This window comes from Euprymna scolopes, chromosome 46 (assembly GCF_053919585.1).
Source record: "Euprymna scolopes isolate OS-2025 chromosome 46, ASM5391958v1, whole genome shotgun sequence".
Lineage (NCBI taxonomy): Eukaryota > Metazoa > Mollusca > Cephalopoda > Sepiida > Sepiolidae > Euprymna > Euprymna scolopes.
The window spans coordinates 85,174,737-85,195,419 of NC_136527.1; the positions used below are offsets into that span (position 1 = coordinate 85,174,737).

At 29.5% G+C, this 20,683-nt stretch overlaps 1 long non-coding RNA gene across 1 annotated transcript in view; it reads left to right on the forward strand.

The window, feature by feature from the left end:
- Window positions 1-1,506: 1,506 nt before the first annotated feature.
- LOC145271207 (uncharacterized) overlaps window positions 1,507-20,683 on the forward strand; it is a 45,203-nt gene continuing 26,026 nt past the window's right edge. Inside the window, exons 1-2 of the long non-coding RNA XR_013865752.1 lie at window positions 1,507-1,754; window positions 14,062-14,321. This is a non-coding gene — a long non-coding RNA (uncharacterized LOC145271207). The remainder of the gene's footprint in view (window positions 1,755-14,061; window positions 14,322-20,683) is intronic.

A 20,683-nucleotide genomic window follows, 5' to 3' on the forward strand; every position in this document is an offset into this window, starting at 1 on the left:
ATCGATGACAAAATCTCGTCCCAATAGTGTGGAAGCACCTTATTTTGATTCATCGAACTACTGTTTAAATACAAGATGAGAACAATAGCCCGAATAGGCAATGTCCTAAACTAGCCTCGCAAAGAATTTTTTTTTTCAATTTTACGAAGGGCAGATAACTCTGTATCTGTACTAAATTAGTGTCGGTTCAAATTCAAGCAAAGAAAAGTTGAAACAGGACAGTAAAAGACAATATGGAACCTCAGACGATCTGTTCCAATCTTACATAATTGAGTTTTTATGACGAAATATGTATAAAAATTATAACATTCTTGGACGTCTTATTTGTTTTATTAAACAATCCTATCCTTTTTAAACTTTTTGTTGATTTTTTTTTTTTAGAAATTAATGTTTGTATTCCAACTTTTTGCTTGAATTGTTGCAAGCTTGTTCAAACTTTTTTGATGGATTTTTATAGAAATAAAAGTTTGTATTCAATGCTTAAAACTTTCTTTTTAAACATTAGATATAAAACATTTTTGAACATAAATAGGTCACAAATGGGAAAGAAAAAAATGTTGCATAAGTTATCCAAAATTGTTTATAAATAATTTCTGAACGATATTTCCTTTTGAATAATTTGTCAGTAATAATAATGATGATTACCAAGACGTTTAGTATTTAAAAAAAAAAAAAAAAAAAGTCTAACTTATATTTTGAACGAAAAGAAAATGGAAATCACTAAAATTATAATTACAGTACTTGGTTTAAAATAACTTGAATTTGAACCGATTTAGGACAGAGTTATCTGCCCTTCCTAAAATTGGAAATTCTTAGCGACACTAATTTAGGACATTACCGCCAAATAATCCAAATAATCGTCATATTAAACGTAAACAAATATTATACGTAAACAATAATATCGGTATTTCAGAAGTTAACAGTTTTAAATAAGCAGAGCTTTCTTTCAAAAGTAAACATTTTAAATAGATTTTTTTAAAAAATAATAAACATTTTTTATTTATTTTAAATAACATATACAAAAGTTGTTTTTTTTTTTTTTAATTTTAACAATATCCTTCGGACTACTGTTCTCGTCTTGGATGTTAACAGTAATTCGACTAATATTCAAATAATAATGAAATGCTAAATCTTAGAAAACAAACCTGATTTCGTATTTGTTTTTATTTTATAATAAATTGTTTATAAAATAATTTTTTAAATTTTTTAACAAATTATATAATTAAAAAAAATAATTTTACAACAAAAATCGAAATAAACCTTAAATTGTATTTTTAAAAAATGAATTTTACAAAATAAATCTTCATATTATTTATATTTTAAAAGGTTTTTTTAACAAATTGTATTTATGAAAATAAATGTCAAAAAATGAATTGCAACAAACCTTAAGTATTGACAAAAATAATCTCAACTTGATAGAAAAACAATTCGGCACACTTAACTAATAAATGGACATTTTTACACGAGGAACAAAATAATTATTACACCGTTTTATGATGACGTGAATTCATTGTTCTTTAGCAGCTGATTTTCTTTTTAAATAATTTCACGTTTAAATCGTGTTTTTCATCTTTTAATTTTGATTCTTTTATATTTTCATATATTTTATTTCTTAATGAATTGAACACACAAAACAAAAGTTGTATCAATTTACTAAAGAAATCATAACAAACAAAACAAATTTTCTGTTTTGAACAAAAAAGAAAAAAAACGAATTTATCCCGATTTTTTTTTTTTTCGTATGGAATTGAAAGGTAAGTTTTTTTGTATTTTTTTTTTTTTTTACTTATTAACAATTAAAAAATTCAATAACTTTTAAAATAATGGTGAAAGTGCACTGGGGGATCACCTGAAGCTTTACCTTTAAAAAGTTGATTACGAGGAGGTTGAAAATGAGAAAATGCCCTTCGGAATAAACACCCCCAACCTCCCCATGTTAAGAACAGCTTTCGGAATAAACACTCTTTGCAGATTGAACAATCAGTGCGGCGGCAACCGTGCATTGATCGTCTTCGGGTGGTCCCCTAGTACACTTTCACCAAAATAATTTTAAACATTATAAACATTCATTTTTATTGCAATCCAATGAAAATTATGAAAAACTTACGAAAACAACTATTATTGTTATTGTGTTTTTAGTAAAAAAAAAAAAAAAAATTGTCATTAAAAATGCAATTTTACTTTATGCAATTTTACCCAACTTATCGAAAAAGTTACTTTACCTATAAATAACTTTCCGTTTTAAAAAAAACCGAATTCATCCCCATTTTTTTTTATTGAATTTACTAAGAAAAATGCAATTTTACCAAACTTATCGAAAAAGTTACTTTACCTATAAATAACTTTCCAACACGAATACAATACTAATAAATATTTAAGTTTTTAAGGTGGGTAATCACTTTCCTATATAAATTTAACGTAAAATGAGCACCCACTTCATGACCAGTTAGCAGTCAATAATATCTGCAACTTTTTTGTTGGAGCGATTAGATCCTATGTATTATTAACTATTCTGGACTTTCACATAACAATTTAATAAACAAAAGATACCGTGAAAATTGTCATTGTGACATTTATTTGGTTGATCACTTTCTTTTACAAATTTACATAAAACACATTCATTGGCCATCACCAACTAGAAAAAAACTTAATATGAAAAAAAATAGTTGTAAAACGTAACAATCTAACTCAGCCTATTTTAATCCTTAACAAAAATTGACTTTATTTTGGCCACTACGTGCCAACAGCTTTAAAATATCTGCAAAACAAATACCAAACTAATAAATATTTAAGTTTTTAAGATGGGTAATATATTGTCGATATTTCCTACCGACAAGTGGGGGGGGGAAGAAAAGGCGTTTAGCTTGCAACGAAAAATTACCTCGTTGCTTACAAGCAAACGTATTCTTGTAAATATAACGCGCTGTTAACAGTTGTCGTACCTGTCTGATAGATCTCTCACAACGACAAGAACAAAACTACAACAAGCCTACAAAGGTGACTCTTTCTATAGTCTCAATCTCTCTTTCAGCGAGATTGAAACGAGACTGGAATGTCTTTAAGCTATAAGGAATAGACATCCAATTTTCTTCATTAACAAACACCAGGCCGGGCCGTTCACAGCCATGAGTGTCTTTCCCTTCCCACCGAGCCACCCTCGGTAAGTCAATCAATTTAATTATCACAATATTCCTATATAAATTTAACGTAAAATGAGCACCCACTTCATGACCAGTTAGTAATATTTTTTTGTTGCTAATAGATTGTAATTATTAATATCTGTATTTTGTTGTTGTTGGAAAGGGAAGAGATTGGAGCTCATATCAGTTTTTGCTTTCTTATGCTTTTTTTTATTTCGATGGGGATTTTTTTTTACACAGTGATCAACACTTATCAAGGCCCGGAAGCCACTCAGGGATAAGGGTTATAGATTATATCCTATGTGTTGTTAACTATTCTGTAATTGTTCTTAATAATTTAATAAACCAAAGATACCGTAAAAATTGTCATTGTGACATTTATGTGGTGGTTTCCTACCAGTATTTTGTTTTATTATTGATTTTTAAATGATTATCGGGACTTTCTAGATGGCTGTTTTATATCAGCCAATTTTTCTAATTTTAACATAAAACTTGGTATGAATTTTAAAAAGTTTATTTAACGCTTCAAAATAAGTTAAAGCACAAAGCAAGCTTATCCAAAATTTTTACTTTAGCAAATATGATTAAACATTTTCCACTTTAGCAAATATATTATAAACCTTTTTACTTTTGCAAATATAATTTTAAACATTTTACTTTCTCAAATATAATTAATCTTTTACTTTAGCAAGTACTATAAAAAAAATTTTATTTTCGCAAATATAATTAACAAATTTTTACTCAACAAATATAATTTAACACTTTTGACTTTACCAAATAGAATTAAACTTTTTCTTTAACAAATATGATTAAAATTTTTCAATTTAGCAAATATAATTTTAAAAAATTTTACTTTAGCAAATATAATTAAAAACATTTTACCTTAGAAAATATAATTACTCTTTTTTTAGCAAATGTAATAAAAAAATTACTTTAGCAAATATAATTAATCTTTAACTTAAGCAAATATAATATAAATTTTTACTTTAGCAAATATAATTTAAAAAATTTTACTTTAGCACATCTAATTACTCTTATACTTTAGCACATTATGATTAAAAATTTTACTTTAGCAAATATAATTTAAAAAATTTTACTTTAGCAAATATAATTAAAATATTTTACTGCATCAAATATAATTAAAAACGTTTTACTTTAGTAAATATAATTCAAAATTTTACTTTAGCAAATATAATGAAAAAAATTTTACTTTAACAAATATAATGAAAATTTTTTTACTTCGGCAAATATAATTAATTCTTTACTTTAGCAAATAAAATTAACATTTTTTACTTTTGCAAATATAATTAAAAAATTTTACTTTAGCAAATAAAACAATGGGCGACCAAAAACGATGTCATATGAAAATCGTTTACTAATGTAAAATTCTTTCGACTCCAAGACCGAAGTTCCTGTGGTAAGATTGGAGATTGAGTGGAAAAATACTCTCACTTCTTATATCGCATAAAAGGAATAAAATTCCTCCTAATCACCGATATGTTACTACGCAAACAATACGTAAAAAATAATATCGGTATTTCAGAAGTTAACAGTTTTAAATAAGCAAAGCTTTCTTTCAAAAGTAAACATTACAAACAGAACTTTTTAAAAATAATAAACAGTTTTTATTTATTTTAAATAATATATACAGAAGTTTTTTTTTTTTTTTTAAATTTTAAACAATATACTTCAGACCACTGTTCTCACCTTGAATTTTAAGAGTAATTCGACTAATCAAAAAAATAATGAAATGTTTAATCTTACAAAACAAACCTGGTTTTCGTATCTTCATATTTTTTTTATTTTTTAATAAATTGTTTATAAAAATGAATTTTACAAAATAAATATCTTCATATATTTGTTTATCTTTTAATAAATTGTAAAATAAAAAATATTTTGACAAAACAAATCGAAATAAACCTTAAGTATTGACAAATAAATTGCATTAAAAAATGAATTTTACAAAATAAATCTTAAAATTTTTACTTTTTTATAAATTGTATTTAAAAAAAAAAAATTTTACAAAATGAATTGCAACAAACCTTAAGTATTGACAAAAATAATCTCAACTTGATAGAAAATCATTTCGGCACATTTAACTAATAAATGAACATTTTTACACGAGGAACAAAATAATGATTACACCGTTTTATGATGACCTGAATCCATTGTTCCTTAGCAGTTGATTTTCTTTTTAAATAATTTCACGTTTAAATCGTGTTTTTCATCTTTTAATTTTGATTCTTTTATATTTTCATATATTTTATTTCTTAATGAATTGAACACACAAAACAAAAGTTGTATCAGTTTATTAAAGAAATCATAACAAACAAAATTAATTTTCTATTTTGAACACAAAAGAAAAAAACGAATTCATCCAGATTTTTTTTAATTAAATTCCTTGAATGAAAGGTAAGTTTTTTTCTTTTACTTTTTAGCAATGTAAAAATTCAATAACTTTAAAAAAAATTTAAACATTAAAAGCATTTTTATTGCAATTCAATCAAAAATATGAAAAAAATTACGAAAACTCACCTTGCTATTGTAGTTTTAGTAAAAAAAAAGTCTGTTACTAAGAAAAATGCAATTTTACCTAAGTTATCGAAAAAGTTACTTTTACCCATAAATAACTATCTACACTTGGTGAATTTTCGTAATTTAAAAAAATTACTATTTTCGAAATTGTAGTTAAGTATGTAATAATGTTTTTGCTTAAAACGACATAATTTAAAAAAATCAATCTATTGACCAAAAATCTCGTAAAATTATATTATTTAATCTGAAATTTAATATTTATCAACATATATATTATTTCGCTGGCGAATTCCTTTAGATTTTTAACGTTTTCGCCAATATTTTAAATTTTAGCATGGGGATCACTTTCTTTTACAAATTTACATAAAATGAGCACATTCATTGGCCATCACCAACTAGCAGAAATTTAATATAGAAAAGGTAGTTGTAAAACTTTACAGTCTAACTTGTTTCCTCCTAAAAATTTTGACTTTGACTACGTTTTAACAGCTTTAAAATATCCGCAAAAAGAATAAAATAATAAATATTTAAGTTTTTAAGGAGGGTGATCACTTTCCTATATAAATTTAACGTAAAATGAGCACCCTCTTCATGACCAGTTAACAGTCAATAATATCTGTATTTGTTGTTGTTGTTGTTGTTGTTGTTGGAGAGGAAGAGAGTTGAGCTCATATCAGTTTTTGCTTTCTTACGTTTTTTTTTACAATAGGTATTATAAAAAAAAAACTTAATATTGTGGAATATTGCTAGGGTGAGCCAGCTTATCCAATGGAGATGTTGTGCTGAATGGATGCAATAATAATTGACAGAGTGTAGTTCCTGGTAGAAGTCTAGCACAGTAAACCCTGAATGCCAGAGCAGCTGGCATTTGTAGAGTGGCGCCTGCCCCTCCTGACATGCTTAGCCAATCAGGCGCCTCAAAATAGAACAATCCACCATCCCTGACTAATTGTAGGCTGGTCCAATAGCAATTAGCATACCACTAATTGCTACTGAATAAATATTTTGAAATTAGTTAAATGGTCCATAATGGAAGGTAAGCGCATTCTTGATTCTACATCTCCCCTCCCTGTCACGTGGAGGTAACTGCCTCCGAGGAGGAATGAGCTCCTCACGGCCAGGCTGATTATGTGGGAATAGCCTCGCAAGTGCCCGCGCAGACTTGGCTGGCATTGGTCTAGGAGGTTCAGGTACTTCTTCTGGAGTAATGTTCCCGCCGGGTGGCTGTGTCCGAAGGTCAAATTGAGGGTCTGGTACAACACGGCTGTTTGTCTCTGTCACTTGGGGTATGTGAGGTGGGGCCCCTGGTAGCGCGCTTGGGATGGGCTTTGGAGATGTGGGAGTCTCAAGTTTTCTGAGGAACCGCCAATTCCGCAAGGTGATTCTACCAGAGCCATCAACTCTGATACGGTATTGCCGACTAGTGATGTTCCGGAGATGGTTGTTTCTTTGTAGTACGACCAAGTCCCCAACTTGTAGTGGGCAGAGAGAATGGGGTGTACGGTTATACATCTCTATGAGCCGCATGTTGCGCCGAGACAGGGTTATCTTGCGCTTTCGAGCTGCGGCGATCCATTCTGGATGTGGCTTGTAAAGGGTCGGGTGAGAGGGGAGGTAGTTTTGAAGTCGCCTGTGGAGCAGAAGCTGTGCTGGGGATAGGCCGATACCCTGTATAGGGGTATTTCTGTATTGTAGGATGGCTGTGGCAGCCTTGTCGTTATCTAAGGACCCTTGTGGTCCTGTGTTGCCATCTATAACACTCTTGGCTTTTTTGACAGCTAGCTCCGCTCGACCATTGGATTGTGGATTGGCCACAGATGATAACCTGTGCTTTACAGACCATTTCTCTAGAAACTGCTTGGATGGGAGGGATGTGAACAGCGGGCCACCATCACTGCTGAGTTCTTCTGGGGAACCATATACTTGAAATATCTCCCGACAGATTGAGATGAGCTGAGAGGCGGTTGCCTGCCCTTGGCTTAGGTGGTACAAGATGAGCCAGCCAGTTAATCTGTCAGCACAAGCAAGGTATCTGTGGTCGCCAACATGGAACAGATCCATGACAATCTGCTTGAATGGCCACTCTGGGGACTGTGTCAATGTAATTGGTTCCCGGGGCTGGCTTGGTGCGATCCTTGTACAAGTCATGCAGTTCTCCCTATATGGATTCGTTTGCTCGGGCTTTCATTCCAGTTGTGCCCTGATGTGCTGAATGCAGGCAGCGCAGTATATTTCCTCATTGACCTTTTGGAACGACTATTCTTCTGTCTAAGAGCACCAGGTCATCATGGGTGCTGAGGCGGTGCCATACTTCCCAGTACTCACGGACTTCGGGTGAAGTGAGAGTTCATGTTTCAGGAAAACCTTGCTGTACTGTACTTATCAACTTTTGGTACTGTGGGTCATGACGTCAGTCTGCCTTGATGGTGCCTGGTGATGTGATCGCTACGTTGTCATTGTACCCAAATGTTGATATGAGAGCAGTAGATTCAACTATGCTATTGAGGTTCTTGGATTCTGCAGTGTCTGATTTGGAAGGCTTGAGGGGAAATATGTCAAGGAGGGCGTTCATCACGGCCGTTGGATTACAGGAGAAAGCGTCGGGCCCCCTATGCCATTTCCCAGGACAATGTTGTATGTTGAAGTGGTATCTCAGGGTTTTTTCCTTCAATCTAAACAGTCGGGGGTTCTGAATCTTGCTTAGATCTCTACCACCAAACAGGCCCTTCAGTGTCTCGTGATCCGTCACCACTATGAGATTAGGGCAACCCATAACAAACACACGGCATTTTTCTAACGACCATGCAATTGCTGCTGCTTCGCCTTCTATCGGCGCGTACCTGCGCTCTGCGTCAGTGCAAAATCTGCTACCAGCGAATACCAGATGCCGACCTTCTGGGCAGCACACAGGGGCCTTTCCCATGGTACACAAACAGTGTTTCTGAAGAAGCAGGAAGCCCATTCCTTCTTTGCTCCAATCAGGGGTTAGGCAAGTGGTTCGATTCTTGTCAAATGTCGCGACACCCTTACGAACAAGGTCGACAATGGCTTGTTTCGACTGCTTGAATGCATTCTCAAGGTCCTGGTTCCATGTGAAGTGCGAGTCCTTTTTCACAAGATCGCGGAATGGTAGCATTACTGGTCCTAGCGAGTATGCCCAGGCTACCTGATTGACAAGCCCAAACCAGGATCTTGTGACAGTGATGTTTTTTGGTACTGGGAAGTTGGATATTGTGTCTAATATTGGTTCCAAGGGGGTTATCCCGCAGGGTGTAATTTGGAGGCTGCCAAATTGCACAACGTATTGGCAAAATTGAAACTTGTCGTTGTTCAAAACGATTCCATTCTTTGCACAATGTAGAAAGAAATCGAATGTGTGTAGGAATGATTCCTTGATATCCGAGTCGTAAAGTAGAGTGTCGTCGACGATCTTTATTTTGCGAGGGATATCCTCAATTATTTCGTCAAATCTACGTGTGTAGGCATCTCCAGATTCTAGATACCCCAGGGGGGGGTCGGAGATACATGAACCTCCCCCATTCCATGATGAAAGTTGTCAGTGGCTGAGATTCTTTGTCCAACAGGATTGAGTGATATCCATCAACGGCGTCCAATACCGTTTTTTTTTTCTTGGGCGGTACCTGCGATGCCAATTGAAAGGGTGATTTGGTATGATGTGTTTCCCATTTGCACTGTGTGTTAAGATACTGATAGTCGATGGTTCATCTCGGCTTGCCATTCTTTTTCACAGTGATCACCATGGTACTGCACCAGTCAGTCGGTGTGCCGACGGGCACTGGAGCAATAATGCCCCTCCTCACGTCATTCCAGAGGTCTTGCTTGACCTGTTCTTTCAAATGGTAAGGCACCGGGATTAGGTTATGTCTAGCTTTTGGAATAGCCCCTTACTTCAGGTGAGTGTGTGCTGGAGGTCCAGTCATGGAGGGAAATACCCCGTCGTTCTTGAATGCAGTGTCCGCAAAACATTCTAACAGCCAGTCTTTTAATTTGCCGATGTTGGCTTCGGTGGCAGGGAAAGGGAGGCTGTCTGGACGCGTCGGTAGGGGTTTGACCCTGTTTTTTGTGTCCTGCACTTTATTTTCGACTTCTAACGACGATATAGTCATCGATGGGTTTGGCAATTCCTTATGTAATATCCCAACATCAGTGCAGGCCGCCTTGCTGAAATAAAGCCGTTTTATTCTTTCACAAATGTAGAGGGTTTGTTTGGTTGTCTCCCCCACACTGAACGTCACTGGCAACCAACCCTGTGACGTTCCTTCTTGATCGACCGGCACACTCGGGCAAAGTAGTTTGATCTTCCACAATTGCTGCATGTTTGGCCCCATGCTGGGCAAGATAGGTGGTGAGGTTTTATCCCCGGGATGCCATGTTGACTGTTTCCACAACTGCTGCAATGGGGTGTTGACCCCATGTCGTTGTTGTAATTGCAATTTGAGGGGGGGGGGCTAACGTGAGTCTGGGCTCTTTTTAGTGGGGACACGTCGCTTCTCTGTTTTTGATATGTAGACATCCAGAAGGCAGATATGTCCAACGTGTTGCTCATTGTAGTCTGGTCCCGTAGTGCGGACTCAAATACCTCGGCATGGCAGATATTCTGCTCAAGTGATTTCAGTGAGCCGGCTTTAGCCAGTAGGTCCGTCTGGAGTGCGTCATTTGCTATTCCCCTTATTAGCTGGTCTTTTATGTAAACGTCAGATAGGTCATAGCTGCAGCAGGGGCAAGAGAAGTCACAATCCAGTGCTGTCGCTCTGAGACGAACCAGGTACTGCTGGATTGATTCACTCTCAGTCTGGGACATTGATGCAAATGTGATACGGTGTACCATTGGGTTCGCTTTCTGGGCCTCGATCGTGTTCAATAATCTATCTGGATTAGTGGTACAAACTTTCGGGTAAGTGTTTATGATTGCATTTTGGACCAATTCATCTGCACAATTGTACAATTGAATGTTGGCCTGGTGTTTTGGCATGTCAGTAATTTTAGTAAATACTTCCCAATCGATTCGGAATTTCCTAAAGTGTTGGGGTGTCATGTTGGAATGGAGCTGAGGGAGTTTGGCGGTTGGTGCCTTAGCATAGGCAGTCGGTGAGGGAGGGTCCTTGGCTTTTTCGAGGATTTGCATTGCTTCACCCATAGTAGTGATGCCTAATTCCTTTAACAAGGATGTGTCCATCATGTGTGGGTGATCTGTGGTGAGTATTTCTCTGGCAAATGTGGTGACATAGATTTTGCCAGACTCAGCTGTAATCCCAGCTTTGAGAAAGAAGTCTTCCCAATCCTCAGGTTCTATTGTTCGTAGCGCCATGTAGAATATTGCTAGGGTGAGCCAGCTAATCCAATGAAGATGTTGTGCTGAATGGATGCGATAATTGACAGAGTGTAGTTCCTGGCAGAAGTCTAGAACAGTAAAACCCTGAATGTCAGAAGTTGGCATTTGTAGAGTGGCACCTGCCCCTCCTGGCATGTTTAGCCAATCAAGCGCCTCAAAATAGAACAATTCACCATCCCCGACTAATTGTATGCTGGTCCAATGGCAATTAGCATACCACTAATTGCTACTGAATAAATATGTTAAAATTAGTTAAATGGTCCATAATGGTGGAGAGGGAAGGTAAGCACATTCTTGATTCTACAAAAATATAATATGAAATAAAAATAAAATATGAACAAAAAATACAATATAAATATAAAATAAAAATATAATATAAAATATTAATATAAAATAAAAATATAAATAAAAATAGAAATATAAAATAGAAATATAATATAAAATAAAAACATAATATAGATAAAAATAATAATATAAATATAAAATAAAAAATAAAATATAATATAAATAAAACCATAATATAACATAAAATATATAAAATAAAATGACATAATATAAAATAAAAACATAATATAAATATAATAAAAACAAAAACAATATTAATATGAAATAAACATATAATATAAAATAAAAATATAATATAAATAAATAATATAATATAAATATTATATAAAATAAAAACATAATACAAATGAAAAATAAAAATATATAAACAAAAATATAATATGAATATAATATAAAATAATATAAAATAAAATATCATATAAAATAAGATTATAATATAAAATAAAAATATAACATGAATAAATATAATATGAATGTAAAATAAAATTATAACATAAAATAATAATATAAATATAAAATAAAAATATGATATAATATAAAATAAAAATATAATATAAAATGAAAACATAAAATAAGACAATAAAATAAAATATAATCATAAAGAAACAAAAAATATAAAATAAAAACAATAAAAATATAAAAACAAAACATAAATATGATATAAAGACAAAATATAAATATGATATAAAAATATAATATAAAAACATAGTATAAAATAAAATAAAAACATAATATAAAAACAAAATATAAAATAAAAACATAATAAAAAGTCAAGACATAATAAAAATATAAAGACAAAATATAAATATGATATAAAAATATAATATAAAATAAAAGCATGATATAAAATAAAAATGTAATAAAAAATACAAACATAATATAAAAACATAATATAAAATAAAAACAAAATATAAAATAAAAACATAATAAAAAATAAAGACAATAAAAATATAAAGAAAAAATATAAACATGATATAAATATATAATATAAAATAAAAGTATAATAAAATAAAAACGTAATAAAAATAAAAACATAATATAAAATAAAACATCAATATAAAATAAAAACCAGATATAAAATAAAAACATAATAAAAAATAAAGACACAATAAAAATATAAAGACAAAATATAAATATGATATAAATATATAATATATAAAAGTATAATAAAAAATAAAAACGTAATAAAAAATAAAAACAAAATATAAAAATGAAATCAAACAAAAACTGAAAAGTATGGCACTTTTTTAAATATGAAAATTTACAATTTAAGGAACAACTAAGATATTTTTATGGTATCTTCTGTTTCTTAAATTGTTAGGTCAAAGTATGGAATAGTTAACAACCCACGGGCTTTTGTCCATTCATATAAACGTAAGAAAGCAAAAACATATATTAGTCCTCCACCAAATGCTGCAAAAATTTGGTAAAACTTGTCAAAAGCGCTCTATTTTGGATTGTTTTAAAAAATGGGATGAAAATTTAAATTTCGTTCTATTTTAATCTGTTTTTGATAAATGTTTATTTTTAACTGTAACACATTTTAATCTGATTTTGGTAAGTGTTTATTTTTAACTGTAACACATTTTAATCTGATTTTGGTAAATGTTTATTTTTAACTGTAACACATTTTAATCTGATTTTGGTAAATGTTTATTTTTAACTGTAACACATTTTAATCTGTTTTTGGTAAATGTTTATTTTTAACTGTAACACATTTTAATCTGATTTTGGTAAATGTTTATTTTTAACTGTAACACATTTTAATCTGATTTTGGTAAATGTTTATTTTTAACTGTAACGCATTTTAATCTGATTTTGGTAAATGTTTATTTTTAACTGTAACACATTTTAATCTGTTTTTGGTAAATGTTTATTTTTAACTGTAACACATTTTAATCTGTTTTTGGTAAATGTTTATTTTTAACTGTAACACAATGCTGACCATTCTAGTTTGTATTTATAGGGGTAAGTGAGGCTGATGAAAACAAATATGGCATTTTATACCCGTCGGAAATTTTCCGTTTGTATGGTATTAACCCCTGAACCCTGGGAATATTTTGATCCATTTAACCGCTTTCATTAATGCTTTTCTTAAATGATTCGTTACAACGCACACACACGTGTAAAAGTGGTGACTATCATGTAAAAAAATTACAAATAATTTTTATTATTTTCTTATTATATTTAGTAACATCAAAATTTGATCATATTTCAAGTAAAGTTCAATTCTGCAATTACAAAAACTAGTATATTCATATGAATTAGAGGTGAACAGATCTATAATACAAATCTTTGATTGAATTAAGAAGTTGACAAAAAATAAAATAAAAGTGTAAAGAATTTCACTGCAACTTTTCTAATCAAATGAGGGTCATTGTAGTTTCTTCAATCAAATTATTGTCATTTTGAGATCTAAACAATGGATGTTTTATGCATTTCTTGTAATTCACTTTCATTGTTACATGAAGATATGTTTTTACTGGATGCATAAATTACATTAACATTCATTGTTTTTGTAGTATTGTATATATAAGTATAAACAATGAATGTTTTATGTATTTCTTGTAATTCACTTTTATCGTAAATTAATGTCGAGATTGTGAGTTTAATTCAATAATCTTAATAACAATAAACAGTATATGTTAATGCAAATATAAAAATATTGAATTTCATTATTTGTTACAGGTGTTCCTGATTGAAGCCAATTTTAATGGAGTATCGTTTTCTTTAAACATTATCATATAATACTTTATTTGGGAGAGGAAAATGACATTTGTTGAAGGATTTATTATATTGATGGATTCTTGTTAAACACGAGTTAAAACAATAGTAAAGGTAATATATTTTTGGAAGAATACACCGACACCTGTAGGAAGATTTATACTATTGACAATTATTATTGAAGAAATTTTGTGAAACACGTGAAATCATAACACATCTTCAAGGTAAAATCATTTCTTGTGAAATACGTGTTTAATGTACAAATATCATTTTTTGTGAAATACGTGTTTAGTGTACACATATCATTTTTTGTGAAATACGTGTTTAATGTACAAATATCATTTTTTGTGAAATACGTGTTTAGTGTACAAATATCATTTTTTGTGAAATACGTGTTTAGTGTACAAATATCATTTTTTGTGAAATACGTGTTTAGTGTACACATATCATTTTTTGTGAAATACGCGTCTAATGTACAAATATCATTTTGTGAAATACGTGTTTAATGTACAAATATCATTTTTGTGAAATACGTGTTTAATGTACAAATATAATTTTGTGAAATACGTGTTTAATGTACAAATATCATTTTTTGTGAAATACGTGTTTAATGTACAAATATCATTTTGTGAAATACGTGTTTAATGTACAAATATCATTTTTGTGAAATACATGTTTAATGTACAAATATCATTTTTTTGTGAAATACGTGTTTAATGTACAAATATCATTTTTTGTGAAATACGTGTTTAATGCACAAAGTGCAGAAAAGTGACTTTTAAAAAATTGGTAGAAAACTAACACCTTATAAATGCTAAATTTTTTGATGTAGCAACTTGCAAAGATATGTAGTGTGAATATATATTCATGTGAAGTGTGTACATGGAATTGTTTTAAAGATAATTTGCAAATATATCTTGGTGGGAATATATATTCATGTGAAGTGTGCACATAGAATTGTTTTAAATATAATTTGCAAAGATATCTCGGTGTAAATATATATCCATGTGAAATGTGTATATATAATTGTTTTAAGTGCGATTGAGTAAAGCATAAATACCAAGACTGGAGTAAAGCTTGTTCTGAAACGTTTAGTGAGACATATGAGAACTCACATTGGGGAAAAGACTCATAGTAGCAACTTATAAAGACTTTTGAGGACTCACACTAGAGAAAAGCTGCATTGTTGTAAAGTGTGTGGATATTCATTTTTTCAAAAATCAGATGTTAGGGTTAGGGTTATTTAGTGAGCCATATGTGAACTCACATTGGGGAAAAGCTGTCTTCTTGTGATGTGTGTAGATATCCTTCTGAAAAATTAAGCTTACAAATTGCTAATTCATATGAGAAATCACGCTGTGAAAAGCCAGATTATTGTCGAGTGTGTGGATTTTCTTGTCAAAAATAAAAGTTCATGAGACATGAGAAATCACCCTGTGAAAAGCCAAGTACTTGTGAAGTGTGTGGATATTCTTGTTCTCAAAAATCAGGCTTAGACATGGGAACTCACACTGGGGGAGAGAACTTGAAGTCCTACTAGACAATGTCCTCGATTGTCTAAGGCCTCTCTGTACAGGGGTTTGTCAGAAAAATCTGGCATGAGGATACTTTTCCAAGAAGTAAACCCTGACCAAATATTCAAAATAACAAAGTATTCACTACCTAAATAAGATCTACTCACTATGGCTAACTCACATTTGCTTTTCCGAGGAATAGTGCACCTTCTTCAAGAGATGTTACCTCAAGTAGCTAGATACTCCACCAGATTAGATACATTCCTACCATGAAATCCAGTAAGACGAAGAGACCAAAATGAAAGATATACTACAACATATAAAAATGGTTAATTGGGGAGAGGAAAATTATGTTCTCATTTTCATTACTAACAGAGTGTTTGAGAGATAAAGAACTTTAATGGAAATTAGTTCAAATATGTATCTTATGTAGAGTTCAAATTATGTTCTCAACTTCTTTACTAACTCAATTTTTGAGGCATAATGAACTTAAATAGAACATTCGAATAACTATGTATCTCATATAGAGTTCAAGTGTTAGCCGCAGGTTGTGGGCCCCTTGATTTTTGAGAACTTCGACTGAAGTAAAATAAAACAAAAAAGGGAGAAGCCATATTCTTGTGATCTGTGCGGACATTCTTGTTTTCAAAATCAAGCTTAAAAATTCATATAAGAACTCACACATATCAGTCATCACACTGGGGAAAAGCCACATACTTGTGAAGTTTGTGGATATTCCTGCCATTAAAAATCATTATTACAAATTCATATGAGAACTCACACTGGGGAAAAGCCACATTCTTGTGAAGTGTGTGGATATTCCTGTTCTCAAAAATCAACCTTACAAATTCACATGAGAACTCACACTGGGGAAAAGCCACATTCTTGTGAAGTGTGTGGATATTCCTTCTCTGTAAAATCAAAGCTAGTGAGACATATGAGATCCCACACTGGAGAAAAACCACATTCTTGTGAAGTGTGTGGATATGCTTCTTCTCGAAGATCAACCCTACAAATTCATATACGTAAGCACACTGGGGAAAAGCCACATTCTTGTAATGTGTGTGGATATTCTTGTTCTCATAAATCAACGTTAGTGACACATATGAGAACTCACACTGCGGAAAAGCCACATACTTGTGAAGTGTGTTGATATTCCTGCTATGAAAAATCATCATTACAAATTCATATGAGAACTCACACTGGGGAAAAGCCACATTCTTGTGAAGTTTGTGGATATTCATGTTCTCAAAAATCAACCTTACAAATTCATATGAGAACTCACACTGGGGAAAAACCACATTCTTGTGAAGTGTGTGAGTATTCTTGCTCTAAAAAATCAAACTTACAAATCCATATGAGAATTCACACTGGGGAAAAGCCACATTCTTGTGAAGTGTGTGGGTATGCTTTTTCTCAAAAAGCAAAGTTAGTGAGCCATATGAGAACTCACACTAGGGAAAGGCCACATGTTTGTGAAGTTTGTGGATATTCGTGCTCTAAAAAATCAAGGTTACAAATTCATATGAGAACTCACAGTGGAAAAAAGGCATACTCCTGTGATGTGTGCGGGTATTCTTCTAAAAAATCAAACTTACAAATTCATATGACTATTCACACTGGGGAAAAGCCACATTCTTGTGAAGTGTGCGGAAATGCTTTTTCTCAAAAATTAAACTTAGTAAGACATATGAAAACTCACACTTAATTGGGGAGATGAAAATTATGTTCTCAATTTCTTTACTAACTCAGTGCTTGAGATATAAAGAACTTTAATGGAACATTCGAATATCTATGTATCTCATATAGAGTTACAAGTGTTAGCCCCAGGTCGTGGGCCCCTTGATTTCTGAGAACTTCGACTGAAGTAAAATAAAACAAAAAGGGAAAAGGAAAAAGTCACATTTTTGTGATGCGTGTGGGTATTCTTTTTCTAAAAAATCACCGTTAGTGACATATGAGGACTCACACTGGGTAAACGCGACATTCTTGTGGAATATTCTTGGTCTCAAAAATAGAAGTTACTGAGACATATGAGAACTCACACAACTGGAAATAAGTCACACATGTGAAGTGTGTAGATATTCTTGTTCTCAAAAATCAAAATTAGTAAGACATGTGAAAACTCATACTGAGAACTGGACCGCAATAATAAGAATTAAGTATTAAAAATCACATTTTGCAGCCCAAATATATCTAACTATGGCTAACCTACATAAACTTGTATGAGGAATACTGAACCACTGAATCTTTCCTTATATGGAAGACAACAGTGACATTTGTGTGATAATGGATTTTTCATGATATTTCTATTTAAACAATTATCTGAAATAGTGGAGAAATTCAGACATCTCGGGAATGATATTTATATTATTGTGAAATATATGATCAATGTTCAAATAAATAAATGATATTTATATTATAGTGAAATATATGATTAATGTTAAAATAAATAAATAATATTTATATTATTGTGAAATATATGATTAATGTTCAAATAAATAAATAATATTTATATTGTGAAATATATGATTAATGTTCAAATAAATAAATAATATTTATATTATAGTGAAATATATGATTAATGTTCAAATAAATAAATAATATTTATATTATTGTGAAATATATGATTAATGTTCAAATAAATAAATAATATTTATATTATAGTGAAATATATGATTAATGTTCAAATAAATAAATAATATTTATATTATAGTGAAATATATGATTAATGTTCAAATAAATAAATAATATTTATATTATTGTGAAATATATGATTAATGTTCAAATAAATAAATAATATTTATATTATTGTGAAATATATGATTAATGTTCAAATAAATAAATAATATTTATATTATTGTGAAATATATGATTAATGTTCAAATAAATAAATAATATTTATATTATTGTGAAATATATGATTAATGTTCAAATAAATAAATTATATTTATATTATTGTGAAATATATGATTAATGTTCAAATAAATAAATAAAATTTATATTATTGTGAAATATATGATTAATGTTCAAATAAATAAATAATATTTATATTATTGTGAAATATATGATTAATGTTAAAATAAATAAATATTATTTATATTATTGTGAAATATATGATTAATGTTCAAATAAATAAATAATATTTATATTATTGTGAAATATATGATTAATGTTCAAATAAATAAATTATATTTATATTATTGTGAAATATATGATTAATGTTCAAATAAATAAATAAAATTTATATTATTGTGAAATATATGATTAATGTTCAAATAAATAAATAATATTTATATTATTGTGAAATATATGATTAATGTTCAAATAAATAAATAATATTTATATTATTGTGAAATATATGATTAATGTTCAAATAAATAAATAATATTTATATTATTGTGAAATATATGATTAATGTTCAAATAAATAAATAATATTTATATTATTGTGAAATATATGATTAATGTTCAAATAAATAAATAATATTTATATTATTGTGAAATATATGATTAATGTTCAAATAAATAAATAATATTTATATTATTGTGAAATATATGATTAATGTTCAAATAAATAAAATTTATATTATTGTGAAATATATGATTAATGTTCAAATAAATAATATTTATATTATTGTGAAATATATGATTAATGTTCAAATAAATAAATATTATTTATATTATTGTGAAATATATGATTAATGTTCAAATAAATAAATAATATTTATATTGTGAAATATATGATTAATGTTCAAATAAATAATATTTATATTATTGTGAAATATATGATTAATGTTCAAATAAATAAAATTTATATTATTGTGAAATATATGATTAATGTTCAAATAAATAAATAATATTTATATTATTGTGAAATATATGATTAATGTTCAAATAAATAAGTAATATTTATATTATTGTGAAATATATGATTAATGTTCAAATAAATAAATATTATTTATATTGTGAAATATATGATTAATGTTCAAATAAATAAATAATATTTATATTATTGTGAAATATATGATTAATGTTCAAATAAATAAATAATATTTATATTATTGTGAAATATATGATTAATGTTCAAATAAATAAATAATATTTATATTATTGTGAAATATATGATTAATGTTCAAATAAATAAAATTTATATTATTGTGAAATATATGATTAATGTTCAAATAAATAAATAATATTTATATTATTGTGAAATATATGATTAATGTTCAAATAAATAAATAATATTTATATTATTGTGAAATATATGATTAATGTTCAAATAAATAAATAATATTTATATTATTGTGAAATATATGATTAATGTTCAAATAAATAAATATTATTTATATTATTGTGAAATATATGATTAATGTTCAAATAAATAAAGTTCTATGAAGACATAAAATTACGAATTGCATAAAACAATAGAAAACTTACAAGTGTGTGTTACAAAATCAAATTAAATAAAAATTGTTGAAGCATAATTGAATTTCGACGAAACTGCCTGGATTAAACCCGATATTATTTATAACTACATCGATAATCTTGTTCCATGATCAATTTTAGTGATAATCTTGTTCCATGATCAATTTTAGTGATAATCTTGTTCCATGATCAATTTTAGTGATAATCTTGTTCCATGATCAATTTTAGTGATAATCTTGTTCCATGATCAATTTTAGTGATAATTGTGTTCCATGATCAATTTTAGTGATAATCTTGTTCCATGATCAATTTTAGTGATAATCTTGTTCCATGATCAACTTTAGTGATAATCTTGTTCCATTATAAACTTTAGTTATAATCTTGTTCCATGATCAATTTTAGTGATAATCCTGTTCCATGATCAATTTTAGTTATAATCTTGTTCCATGATCAATTTTAGTGATAATCTTGTTCCATGATCAATTTTAGTGATAATTGTGTTCCATGATCAATTTTAGTGATAATCTTGTTCCATGATCAATTTTAGTGATAATCTTGTTCCATGATCAATTTTAGTGATAATCCTGTTCCATGATCAATTTTAGTGATAATTGTGTTCCATGATCAATTTTAGTGATAATCTTG